The following is a 12,001-nucleotide window of genomic DNA, read 5'->3' as shown; positions in this document are numbered from 1 at the left end:
ACCATTACCCTAGTTAAAAAATGGTCCCAAAGTGAAGCTTTTTTTTTTCTCAGAACTTAAATGTCTTATGCCCCTTCTTATGGTCAGTCGTATATTTCAAAACAATGATATGCCTCAGAGGAATATTTTTGCTGCAGTTGAATGGGCATTAGAAATATCAATTAGAACTGGTTATCTTGTACGGTTTGTGCCTGAAAAATATTCAATTATTTATTGTTTTTGTTGTAAATAGACATCTGTTCAAAAACCAAAAATATAACATTGTTTATTTGTTTTGAAATGCAGATAATCTATACGTATATTTTTAAATGTGTCAAATTACACAGTTTGATTCCTGTTTGATATCTTTCACAGAACAGAAAAGAGAGTCAGTGTTGATGGATAACAAACCTTCCTAATAGATGCAATTACTCTAACACCAGCTCAAAGAAGTTCACAATTGAAATAACACATTTTTATTTACTTTTCAAGCTTAAAAAGGGTTTTTTTTTTTTTTTGGGTTGCAATTCAAGTTTTGACAAAGCACTGCAAACAGCATGTTGAGAGTAGAAATTGGCTATGGTCATTCCTTTAACCTGTCGTACCATTAACTAATATTACAAATGGTCAAAGATGTATATCAACACATTTTGAGAATTTATTTTTATTTTTTTCACTATTGAGGTTGGACAGTTGATGCTGCTAAACAGAAGTCAACCCCTGACTGCAATCTGCATTGCCACACATATGGAATATCTGTCTGCCAAGACCCACCTGAACGTGTGCCAGAAGTACCACAAAAGTTGATTCTCCTAGATGGAGTTTGATCAAGCTTCAGTTTCTTTATGGGATGGATTTGCAAGATCTGTACCTTTGTTGTCGCTGAAGCAAATAAACTTTTGAGGCACTACAGGTTAAGGCACAACTACAGCGAATTTCTTCCCTGTTTACATGTTGATTGCCCCTGCTCTTTCAAAACCTGGAATGCACTTAAATCACATCTATCAAGGAAACATTCAACTGAAAAATCAAAATCAACATCTAGTGTAACAAGCTCACTTTCACCCATCTTGGTCTTTATTGTGAGGGGGAAGAAAGCATTGTTAAATAGATGACTCGGGTTTCATCCTTGTTAAGAGTCTTGCTGCAGCCTTCTACATAGTCTTAATGTGTTGCACAGCAGATTTGTTAAAAAAAAGACGAAATAAAAGGATGTAAAATAATTTCTAGTTCACATCTAGACACCATAGGTTTGAATATTTCTTAAATGATAAAAACAATTTCAAGCTAATTGCTTGAAATGGTGATCAAGAGATATACAACTGTCAAAAGTCACACCCAGATTCCTGATGTGTTTTCAGATTTCAGGAATATCAATATGTCATGATCTAAGAGACTTTGTCTAAATTTTTTGTCTTGATTTTTCATATTGTGAGTTAGTAATATGTTGTGTTTAGATTATATACAGTCATATAAAGGAAAATAAAGCAAATTAGTCCATAAATTCAGTTATGTCTAAGGAAGTGGAATGGTACAGGGGATAAGTAATGAACACATTAAATGAAGGATTTCTGTCAGTATTTAGAAAGATTTTTTGCTGCTGCTTTGTGCAAAAAAAACAAAAATCAGATTATTTTGCTAACTGTAGTGGGTGTATTCAGAAGTTTACAAAATCATATTAATAATGTGTATTATGGAGATTTTGGGTGATAGATCAAGAAAAATAGCACATAATTGAGAAGTGGAAGGAAAAGGATACATGCATTTGATTTTCTTTTACAAATATTCTCAATGCGTTTGTATTCAGGCTCCCAGAAAGAAGCATCCCCACAGTATGATGCCGTCACTGCCATGTTCCTCTGTGGGGATGGTGTTTCAGGGTTCATACACAGCCTTAGTGTTCTGTCAAATATAGGATTCTAGGGCAAAAATGTTTGATTCTGGTCCCATTTGACCAGGGCTCATCCCATCCCATCTGACCTTCTTCCATGTGTTTGCGGTTTCCCCAACAAGATTTATGGCAAACTTTAAGCAGTAGGTTTTTTTTGTTGTTGTTTTATTCCACTGATGGCTTTCCTTATACCAGTCTTTCATAGATACCAGATTTATGGCGCTCATAACTAGTGGTTCTGTCAACGGCTTCTCCAATCTAAGCTGTGGATCCCTGCAGCTCCTCCAGAGTTGCCATGGGCCTTTTGGGTGCTTCTGTAAATAACGATCTCCTTATTGTGACAGTTATGTCTCAGTAGGTTTGCGGTTGTGCCATATTCTTTCCACTTTCAGATTATGGATAAAGCGGAGCTCTGTAAGACGTTCAAAGCTCGGTATATAACCTGCTTTACCCTTCTCTACAACTTTATCCATGAGCTGCATGGTGTGTTCTTTGGCCTTCAAGGTGCTTTTTGTTAACCAATGAATGTTCTGTGAGAAACCTCCGAAGCCCCTTGGAGAACAGTGATACTGTGACATCTGAAGCTAATTAGTCGAAATGGATTTTATTTAGGTGCATCAGAGTAAAATACAAATGCATGCCTTGCTTTAAGGTTTTTATTTGTAAAATGATGCATCCTTTTTGTCCCACAACAAAAGTAATTGTAATCAGTCTCATTATCTTAGAAGAATGTTTCTCCTGAAATCCTGCCTACATAGTTAATCACATTAAATCCCAATAAAATAAATTGAAGTTTATGGTTATAATGTGTCAAACACGCAGAGTCAGGATGTTTCTCTGACCCTGCATCACAAAGCTTATTTATATGATGGATTTATGTGATCAGTTTCTGTTTTTTCCTCTTGCTTTAAGTGGCATTGTAAACATTATTTCAACAAAATATATTCAAGAAAAATCCCACATGAAAGGAGTTGCTGAACTGAAATTGATGAATGAAAGAGGGACAAACTGAATCAGCCTGTGAACATGCAAGGAGTTTATTGGCAAGGCACGGTTGGTATGGTAACAGTGCTGCCAGGTATGTACAGCAGCTACATAGTTTTGCTCCTCGATGACGCTCATTCACAACTACAGTTTCTGCGTGATTTCAAGTGAGGCGGACCCACACCTGACTGGGGGCGGTCGCGTGTTCCGGTTTAATCCCACAAAATAAAGTCTGATTGCCACAGAGGAACAGCCGTGACTGAAATAGAAATGAGAAGCAGCAAAGGGGCTTTACAGGGGGGGAAGGAAGGAGTCGCGCACGGGGATGCAGCACATAGACCGTGTGGGTGGGTAAAAATAACCCCAAAGTTTATATTTCTCTCCTCTGTCGTCTTGTCCCTCCTCCTCTCGGCTGCTATTTTTAGCTCACGATGAGTCTCTGACTGAGAGCGTGATCGTCAGTCTGCACCGCACGTGAGTCCACGGCACGTGCAGGTCCGACCCCCACAACACGACCCGCAGCAGCACCGACGCTGCCTCCACCGGGGAGGTAGAGAAGGAGACCAGTGGATGGAGAGGAGGAAATGACTTTGTCAAAGAAAGAAAGAAAATTTATAAATGACACATTTTTACACTTTAGAGCAAACACATTCGCATGCTCAGATTACTAATAAACGGCCAGGAAGGAAACAGATATGCGTCATTGAAATTTTGTAGTTTGTTATATAATATGACGCCCTGCCAAACAGGAATCTTTCTATTAGTAGATGGAAAACAATTTATTTACTTACATCTTAAACCATGCAGACTTTCATCCTTCTTTCTCTTCTCCCCTTTTCCTTTTTGCCCCCCTTTCTTTCTCTGGTGCTTCTATTTTTTTTTTTTTTCCTTTTCGTTTCCATCTCCGTGTCCGTAACAATTGAAATAATCCAGTTTCTAATAAAGTTTCTTTTAGAATTATCAAGCAGAGCTTTAAAGCGTTACCTGTAATGCTCCACTTGTTAAAGTAAATCTGTTGGGCTTTTTCTCGGCACTCAGACAACAATCCTGAGCACTACTCTGCTGGGAAGGGCATAGTTAAAAAGAAATAAACTAAAAACAAATAAACCACGAAGAAGGTACAAAGGAATTACTGAACAAGTGCAAGCCAAAGAATTGAATCACTACTCTTGTCAGTTCACACTGTCTCCCTTCAGTCTGTTCCACACCTGTTCTTCGTTTCCTCTGATTACCTGGTCTGGTTGTCCATTCGTTCTCCCTGCATTTCCTGTTTGTATTTAAGTTCTTTTGTTGCCTTAGTTCCCTGCTGGTTCCTACCTTATGTCTGGTTTTGATACTCTGTGTCCTGGCCTGGTTCTGGTTATACATGCTCCTGGTTTCCTGTCAACCATGTACCATTTCAAGACTGCCTGGTCTGTGAGTGAGAATTATTAAACTCGACTACTTTCACTTACCTTGCTCCTGGAATCCTTCTCTGCACTTTGGTCCTACTACAACACACTTCATGACTGACAGAGGAATCTAAACAACTGTCCAGTCCTATTTATCCATAACCCAAGTAAGGCATTTTTTATGTCAGGAGTTGTTTAGCACATAGAATATGAAAGTTGTAGCTTTGCTTTGAAAATCCTCTAAAGGCTGTGGGTACCCCTGCTGCTTATGCATTTTTTTCCTTCCACTAAACTTTCCATGTATATATATATATATATATATATAATATAATTTGATATTCTAAACAGCCAGCTTCTTTAGCAATGACCTATTGTGACATACCCTTTTTGTGGAGGGTGTTAATGACTTTCTGCAGGTCAACTGTCTTTTCCAGCATTGTGTAGGTCATAGCATAACATTAAAGTAAATTGCCATTGTAGATGGCAATTTTCATGATTATGTGCCGAAAACCCGGTAGACCCAAAGAAAGTTCAATAAGTTTAGTTTACAAAATGTTGAACTCTGGCAGTGATCTTTTGATGGTACAAAAGAGGAGAGGAGAGGTCTGAATTATGACAGCACAGAACACTAGAAAGTATTTCACAAAGAAAAGGGAAACATCTTAATGTGAGGCAACACATTAAGGAAATAGAGCAAACAATGAGTGTTGGGGGACAAACATTGGAGCAGATTGTTGGAACTGCAGAGGAGCAGTGATGAAGTTAGGAAAGGTCCTGGTAGGGTTACTGAAGTTGAGGCTTGTTGTTTGACATGGTCAATCTTTGTTGGAGATGCAGTAAAGGATCTCCAGGAAATCTTAACTTGAATGAAACTCTGAGACAAAGGCTGGTAAATAATCTTTACCACTGAATGTAATAACAAAGAATTGCTCTAGACAGCTTGGTGCTCCCACATCAGGATGACACCGAGGAATCAAGCAGCTCCTAAAATCCTTCTGGCTTGATGAGCTCAACAGGCAGCAGGTGCTCCATGTGCAGCATGTTCGACCTTGCCCGCCAGATGTGGAACTGCAGTTCATAGAAAACAACAACCACCCCAGAACCATGAAAATATGTGTTTCATGTTTCAATTTATCGAAATGCACCTGCACAAATTCATTTAATTCAAGATGGTGATTTTGGATCTTGATATTTTCTATTTGGAACAAATTATCCCCACTGAAACTTTTGGAAATCAAAATAATCTTCTAAAGATGTGCAAAACAATCATAATCATGGTTATGTTCAGCATGTTCCTTTAAATAAACACACTGGAAGCATTCTCATGTAAATTGTTGAACTTTCACAAAACTTCACCTCAAATGATCTGAAATGATTTATTTATTAACAAGAGTGACACACAAGGTGACACTTTTTTCATAAATAATTCATTTTTGTTTCAATTCGGTGTTTAATAGTTAATCAAAATACATTTGCTAAATGTTCTAAATAGAATGAAAATTCCATGTTGGCTAAAGTCAAAATGAATGAATTGGATGCTGCTCTTTTAAAATTTGAAAAATCCTTAAAGTCTTATGTTGACTGCTTCATCATAAGGAAAGATATAACTTATTGCTTTTTAAAGTGAATATCGCATACACAAATGAATAGGCTTTTACACAAGACCTGCTGCCACTGCAGTGAAATACCATCGTTGTTAGACTAGAACAAGATGTTTTTGCAGGACTTTTCAGTGGTTTATTTTGACTTCTAAAAGCATTTATGCAATTAGACATAAAGTAATCTTGCTTGTGTGAGATAAGAAATTGTTTAACAAAGTTGTACAAATCACATTAAAATATCTTGTTAGGAAAAAATAATAATCTGTATGTAGATAGAAGACAAATACACCATCAGGGATTATTTTCTGTATAGTTTAATTAGGTTCTGCTTCAGGCCTCAGATTCATCTGGTATTGAGTGCAGTGGCTAATTTAATATATTTGTCGAAGACGGATTTTAAAATGTAAGGGAAGTCACCCTCTGCACAAGCTCTTCCTAGCAAAAGAGCACTTTGGAGACAATTTCAGAGGATCAATAAGAAATAACTGAACCTCCAGAGAGTTGGACTGATTCTTCCCTACAGCCGGACGCATTATATAACCCTACTTAAACTTCACATACCAATCTCTTTATTAGCAGATTTAATGAAAGATGCTGTTATTTACATAGTTACAACGTTGTAAGATTTATTTTGTACAATTAGAATGTATAAATTGTGATTTGCATGTATCCTGACCTTTACCCTGACACCCTATAAATAATATATAGTGCACCCAATTGTTAGTAAATAGAGTCCACTGTTAAAATCCCACACTTTGAATACCTAAAAGAGGTCTGTTTAATCTTTTATTCTGTAAACTTACCAAAGCAAGGCTGTCCAACTAAACTAACAGAACAGCCAATTGGCACCTGATAACTCTGGAGGAGCTGCAGAGATCCACAGCTCAGGTGAATGAATCTGTCAACAACTTTCTGTTGTACACTCTAGACTCTCCCAAGTTTAAACTTTCAGGAAGGGTTGTAAGAAGAAAACCAATCTTTAAAAAAGCCAGAATAAGTCCAGTTTCAGTTTGCCACAAGCAGATATTTAGAAAAAGGTGCTTCAGTCAGATGAGACCAAAATGACATTTTAGGCCAATGTAAAATCCAGTGTTTGGTAGAAAAGTGACACTAAACATCATCCTTAAGACTGCATCTCCATGCTGTCAAATGGTGGTGGCACTATAACATTGTAGGGATCCTTTTCTTTAGCAGGGACAAGGAAGCTGGTCAGAGTTGATGGGGATATAGTTAAATGCTGGGCAAACCTGGAAGAAAACCTGTTAGAGGCTACACTAGAATGGTTTTGATTAAAACATATGCATGTGTTAGAATGACCTAGTCCAGAATTAAATTCCATTGAGAATCTGTATTAAAAGTTGGAAATTTATGTTGACAGATGCTAATCAAATACGACTGAGCCTGAGGAGCCTGAGCAACTTTGCAAAGCAAACTAAGCAAAAAGGTTCAGTCTCTTCAGCTGTGTTTGGGCTGTATGCAGAGCCCACTCTTGGCATAGCCCATGTGGACAGTTAATCTGGGGAAAATTTATTGTCAAAAATCAAGAGCTCATATTTTCAATTTGAGAGCAGGATTTTATTCTGCTTGTACTCAAAACTTCTGCTTTCTTTCAAATATACTCTGTTCTTTCTCAATCCTTTGTTTCTGCGCTCTGATCTAATGCTTCTTGCAAAGATAAATTCTCTTCCTGCTTGCTTCATCCTCCAGAATGAAACAAGCGCACCCCAATTAGGCCTGTGACCTAGCAGTTGCACACTGTCATTCTATTGGCTGATATGGTTGCTAGGAGATGATACGACTTTAATCTGAGAGAGAGCAAAAAGAATTTGCGAGCAGGGAAGAAACTTGGGAGCACAGTTTTGATCCAAGCAGAGAGCAAGTTTGCGTGCATGGAGGATGAAGCAAGCAAGAGGAGAAATTATCTAGATCAGAGTGCAGAAACAAAGATTTGAGAGAGAACAGAGTATATTTGAAAGAAAGCAGAAGTTTGGAGTGCAAGCAGAATGAAATCCCGCTCTCAAATTGCAAATATGTGCTCTTGATTTTTGGCAGTAAATTTCCCCTATAGGTTAATTGTACTTGCATCAGTCATCATGATCAGACTTAGAGCACTCTTCAGTCCATTACCTGAACATTGAAAGAGCACAGCACAACTGCAAACATACCTAAACATGGTCATTCATGGCAACTTTGGAGGAGCTGCAGAGTTGTGTGCACTGTATATTAGAAGCTGCCCGGATTCTCACAGCATGTAGCCAATTGCATGGTGCACTTCTTGCCCCTTTAAACTGCATATAAAATGTATCAAACTGTTAAATGATCATGAAAACAAACAACCTTGTTTTCCTGCCTTTGAGGTATCAATGGACCACACATAATGTGGTTTACAGTTTGTTCCTGTATTATAAACCTGCTTTAATTTGAGTTTTCAGACTTATGACAGGATTCAGGAGGATCATCCTTTTTCTGAAAGGAGTTTCTATTTTGTTATTGTTGCCCGGCTAGCGTGAGCTGGGATCTATCCATTGATCTTTTAACCTCTGCAGGAGTTCAAACTGTATTTCTATGGGCAAGATTTAGTGCTGGTTCTGATCTTTCTGGCTCTTGTGTCCAGTTTGGAATACTTGTAGATGGACTACTATGAAATAATGGATAAGAATTTGTTGACATGTCTGACTTACTTTAGTTATCCTCCGACTTCTCCTAAGGCGGAACCACCTGATAGTTTTGGCTCTTAGGGAAATATTTGGACAGCTGATGTTGAAACTAGAAGTTGTTATATCTGATAAGCTAAAGGAAATGTGTTTGTTGATTCAGAGACTGGCTTAACTTTAGCTTTCTTTAACCCCCACTGCAACTTCCTGACATGATTTTCCAGGTGATTTTGCTCACAGAAATTGATGTTCTTGGATTGCCTTCAACTTGTCTGGACAGTTCTTAGTTTATGTTCATGCTTGCCTCCCCCAAAACTCCATAAGGAAATTAACATGACACTATGTAGAAACAATGATAAAAGTAACGATATGTTCTAGAAAATGTAAATGTAATTCCATTCATAGTTAAATGAAAATATATTTTTTTCCCAGTTAGCTGTTTTTTTTCAGTTGGTCATTTTGGTATCTATCAGGTCATCATCCTAATAACATCAGTTCCACTCAGATTCCTTCCTTCAGTGCCAGTGCAGTGTTTGCAGCTAAAGGGAGGGCATTCTACATTGAAGCTTCTTTGAATTTAGAGTATTTTATTCTCCAGGAAAGTAAATCTTGAAAACACGCTGTTCCCTGAAAGTAAATCATCAGGGCAATTATGTTTGACCCACTTCCTTTCAATGCCGTCATTGAAAAACATTAACAACTTTGTTTTTCCCACAGAAACAGACACAGAAACAGTTTTTGTTAACTTTTTATGCCTTTTTTTAAGATTAGACAGCACTGCCTGACAAAGAGAAGGTCATGGGTTCAGTTCTTCGCATGCATACATAACTTTTCTCTAGGCAGAGCGGTTTCTTCCCACAGTCCAAAAACAGGCATGTTGGATTAAGTCAGTGGTTTTTAAAACTTTTCAGGCCTGAGAAGCCTCATTAAGAGGAGGAAAATGTTTCAGACTGGAACATTCTCTTGAATTTGTTGTATATATTTTTCGTTATCTTTTCTTTGGTACAAACTCACTTCTTTTCAAAATAAACAATAAAGAAGGAACCCACCGGTCAAAAACAAACACGTAAAGCAGACCTAAGGCTTCATGAATTTAGATAAATAGTTCTAAGTTGCGGGCGGCATGGTGGCGCAGCTGTTAGCACTGTTGCCTTGCAACAAGAAGGTCCTGGGTTTGATTCCCAACTGGGGGTCTTTCTGCATGGAGTTTAAATGTTCTCCCCATGCATGTGTGGGTTCTCACCAGGTACTCTGGCTTCCTCCCACAGTCCAAAGACATGCCTGTTAAGTTAATTGGTCTGTCTAAATTGCCCATAGGTGTATGAATGAGTGTGTGCATGGTTGTTTGTGTGCCTGTAGACTGCTGGAGATAGGCACCAGCTTCCCCGTGACCCACTATGGAACAAGTGGTAGAAAATGACTGCATTCTAAATTGCTGTTTATTATGTTCATGTTTGGCTGTACAGTGGCACAGTTGGTAGCACTGTTGCCTTGCAGCAAGAAGGTTCAACTCCCAGCCGGGGGTCCCCGTGCATGACTGGGTCCTCTTTGGGTACTCCCACAATCCAAAAACATCACTGTTAAGTTAATTGGTCGCTCTAAATTGCCGTTATATGTGAATGAGTGTGTGCATTGCTGTTTCTGTGTTGCCCTGCGATGGACTGCCGACCTGTCCAGGGTGTACCCTGTAGATTGCTGGAGATTGGCACCAGCTCCTCTGCGACCCTGTATGGAAAAAGCTGGCATATAAAATGGATGGATGGATTGATGTTCACGATTAGGGAACCTTTTTTTATTTAAAGGAGACAGTTTTTCACTTACTCTTTTGATTACAGTTTTCTGTATTTGGATTTAGTTGCATGGTTAAAATTGTGACTGTGCACAAATTAAAGTATTTAGTATATGTGCATGATTTGTTTGAAAGCTGGTCACAGCTGGTTTTCCATCTTCAATCAATTTAGAAAATGTTTTTATTCCAAGTCTCAAAGCACTGTTGACTATTGTTTAATTGTTGTTTGGAAATTGGAACTTTTCTATTCAGCTGAAATAAATTGAAAGGTCTTACAATAGAGACATTTAGATGTTTTGCCATGCCTCTGAGTGGCCATTTATTGAGGTAGAAAATAGGTCTTATTATTGTGATTATAATTAGAGAGAGACCTCATTATATTCACACAGTGAGTGTTTCCATCTTCTTTAATCTCCCTGCAGGTCTAAAACACTGTGCTCATCAATCAGTCAACTATATTATTATCTTTTTCTGCATTGCCCTCCTCTAAGGCTCTCTGTCTGTCTGCTGGAATCTACTGCAATCTGCTGATTTCATTGTCACCACCACTCACAGGATGGGTGTACCCCATGCATCTTAACAAGAGACATGTTGTTGTAGCTGCACCAGTTTAGGGGCAATAAAAATGAGTGAACTGAGCATCAAAAAAGCTATTTCAGGCCACCTGGACAACAGAAACACACATAGTCATACCTACGTGGAGATAAAAGAAGCATCAAATGCACTCCCTGGGCACCACAGAGAGAGGGCTGTATATGTGAAAGTTAATGGCTATTGATCTATCAATATTTCTTTGCTCTTCTTTGCAGGGATTTCTGTCTTCTGCGTCCTTAACAAAAGCTCTACAAACCTTTGATTGTCTCCTCAACTTAGAAGACAAACTATGATAACAAAAAGCTGTCTGGGTTTGTGCAAAGCGTCTGTCTTTTTGAGCATATGTTTGACAACGTGTTTCATGGCTGTGTGACTTTGAAGGAGAGATTTACTGCGCTGCATGCACTTGGCAGTGTGTCACTGCTGACATCTAGTGGTAGATAAGAAAAGAAGAATTTGTAACAAATTACGAAATCATTTCTTTAGCATGACTTTTAAAAATTATTTTTGAAAAAATGAGCAGTTTACAGGAAAAATAAATAAATACACTCCTGTTAACCACAGATGCTAATCTTAAATTATTTTTTTAAGTATTGTGAGGGTTTATGATTTTTTTAAGCTTTGAAAAACTGACAAACTAGTCATACAGACAGCATATCCATAAAATAAAGTCCATACATCCCCAGAACTTGTAGCCAACCTTCCCACAACTTTTTGAAAATGTTCTGGAACGTACTAGGTACTTACTAGGATCTTATTGTGTGCGATTTGTGATCCTCTATTAGGACAATTTTCCTCAGAATACAGTCAGGTTTCATTATCTACTCTGTAAGATCATATACGTATGAGGAAGTACTCTGTAAGTCCCTGGAAACTAACCTTTACATACATTTTGAATGGGAATTTATTGGAAGTAACCAGTAAGTATCCAGGAAGTACCATGGAAGTACTTTTCAGTAAGTATGTTTCAGGATAGTAGCCCCAGATATTTAGAAAGCACTGTTCCCAAAATGTAACCTCTAAGTTCCAGGAAAGTACCATGTAAGTACTTTTCAGAACATACTTTGTCATTTATGACACAAAGTTTCAGAACATACCTTAAAAATAACATGACACTA

General features: G+C 38.0%; 1 long non-coding RNA gene across 1 annotated transcript; it reads right to left on the bottom strand.

Annotated features, from left to right (window-relative positions):
• Positions 1-2,883: 2,883 nt before the first annotated feature.
• Positions 2,884-3,782, bottom strand: LOC124875785. The gene is made up of 2 exons (XR_007040121.1): positions 3,646-3,782; positions 2,884-3,442 (listed from the first exon to the last, which is right to left on the bottom strand). It is a non-coding gene; the product is annotated as an uncharacterized LOC124875785 (long non-coding RNA).
• Positions 3,783-12,001: the final 8,219 nt, after the last annotated feature.

The sequence above is a fragment of the Girardinichthys multiradiatus genome, chromosome 10 (genome assembly GCF_021462225.1).
Source record: "Girardinichthys multiradiatus isolate DD_20200921_A chromosome 10, DD_fGirMul_XY1, whole genome shotgun sequence".
Lineage (NCBI taxonomy): Eukaryota > Metazoa > Chordata > Actinopteri > Cyprinodontiformes > Goodeidae > Girardinichthys > Girardinichthys multiradiatus.
This window is presented reverse-complemented; position numbering and strand designations above follow the sequence as displayed.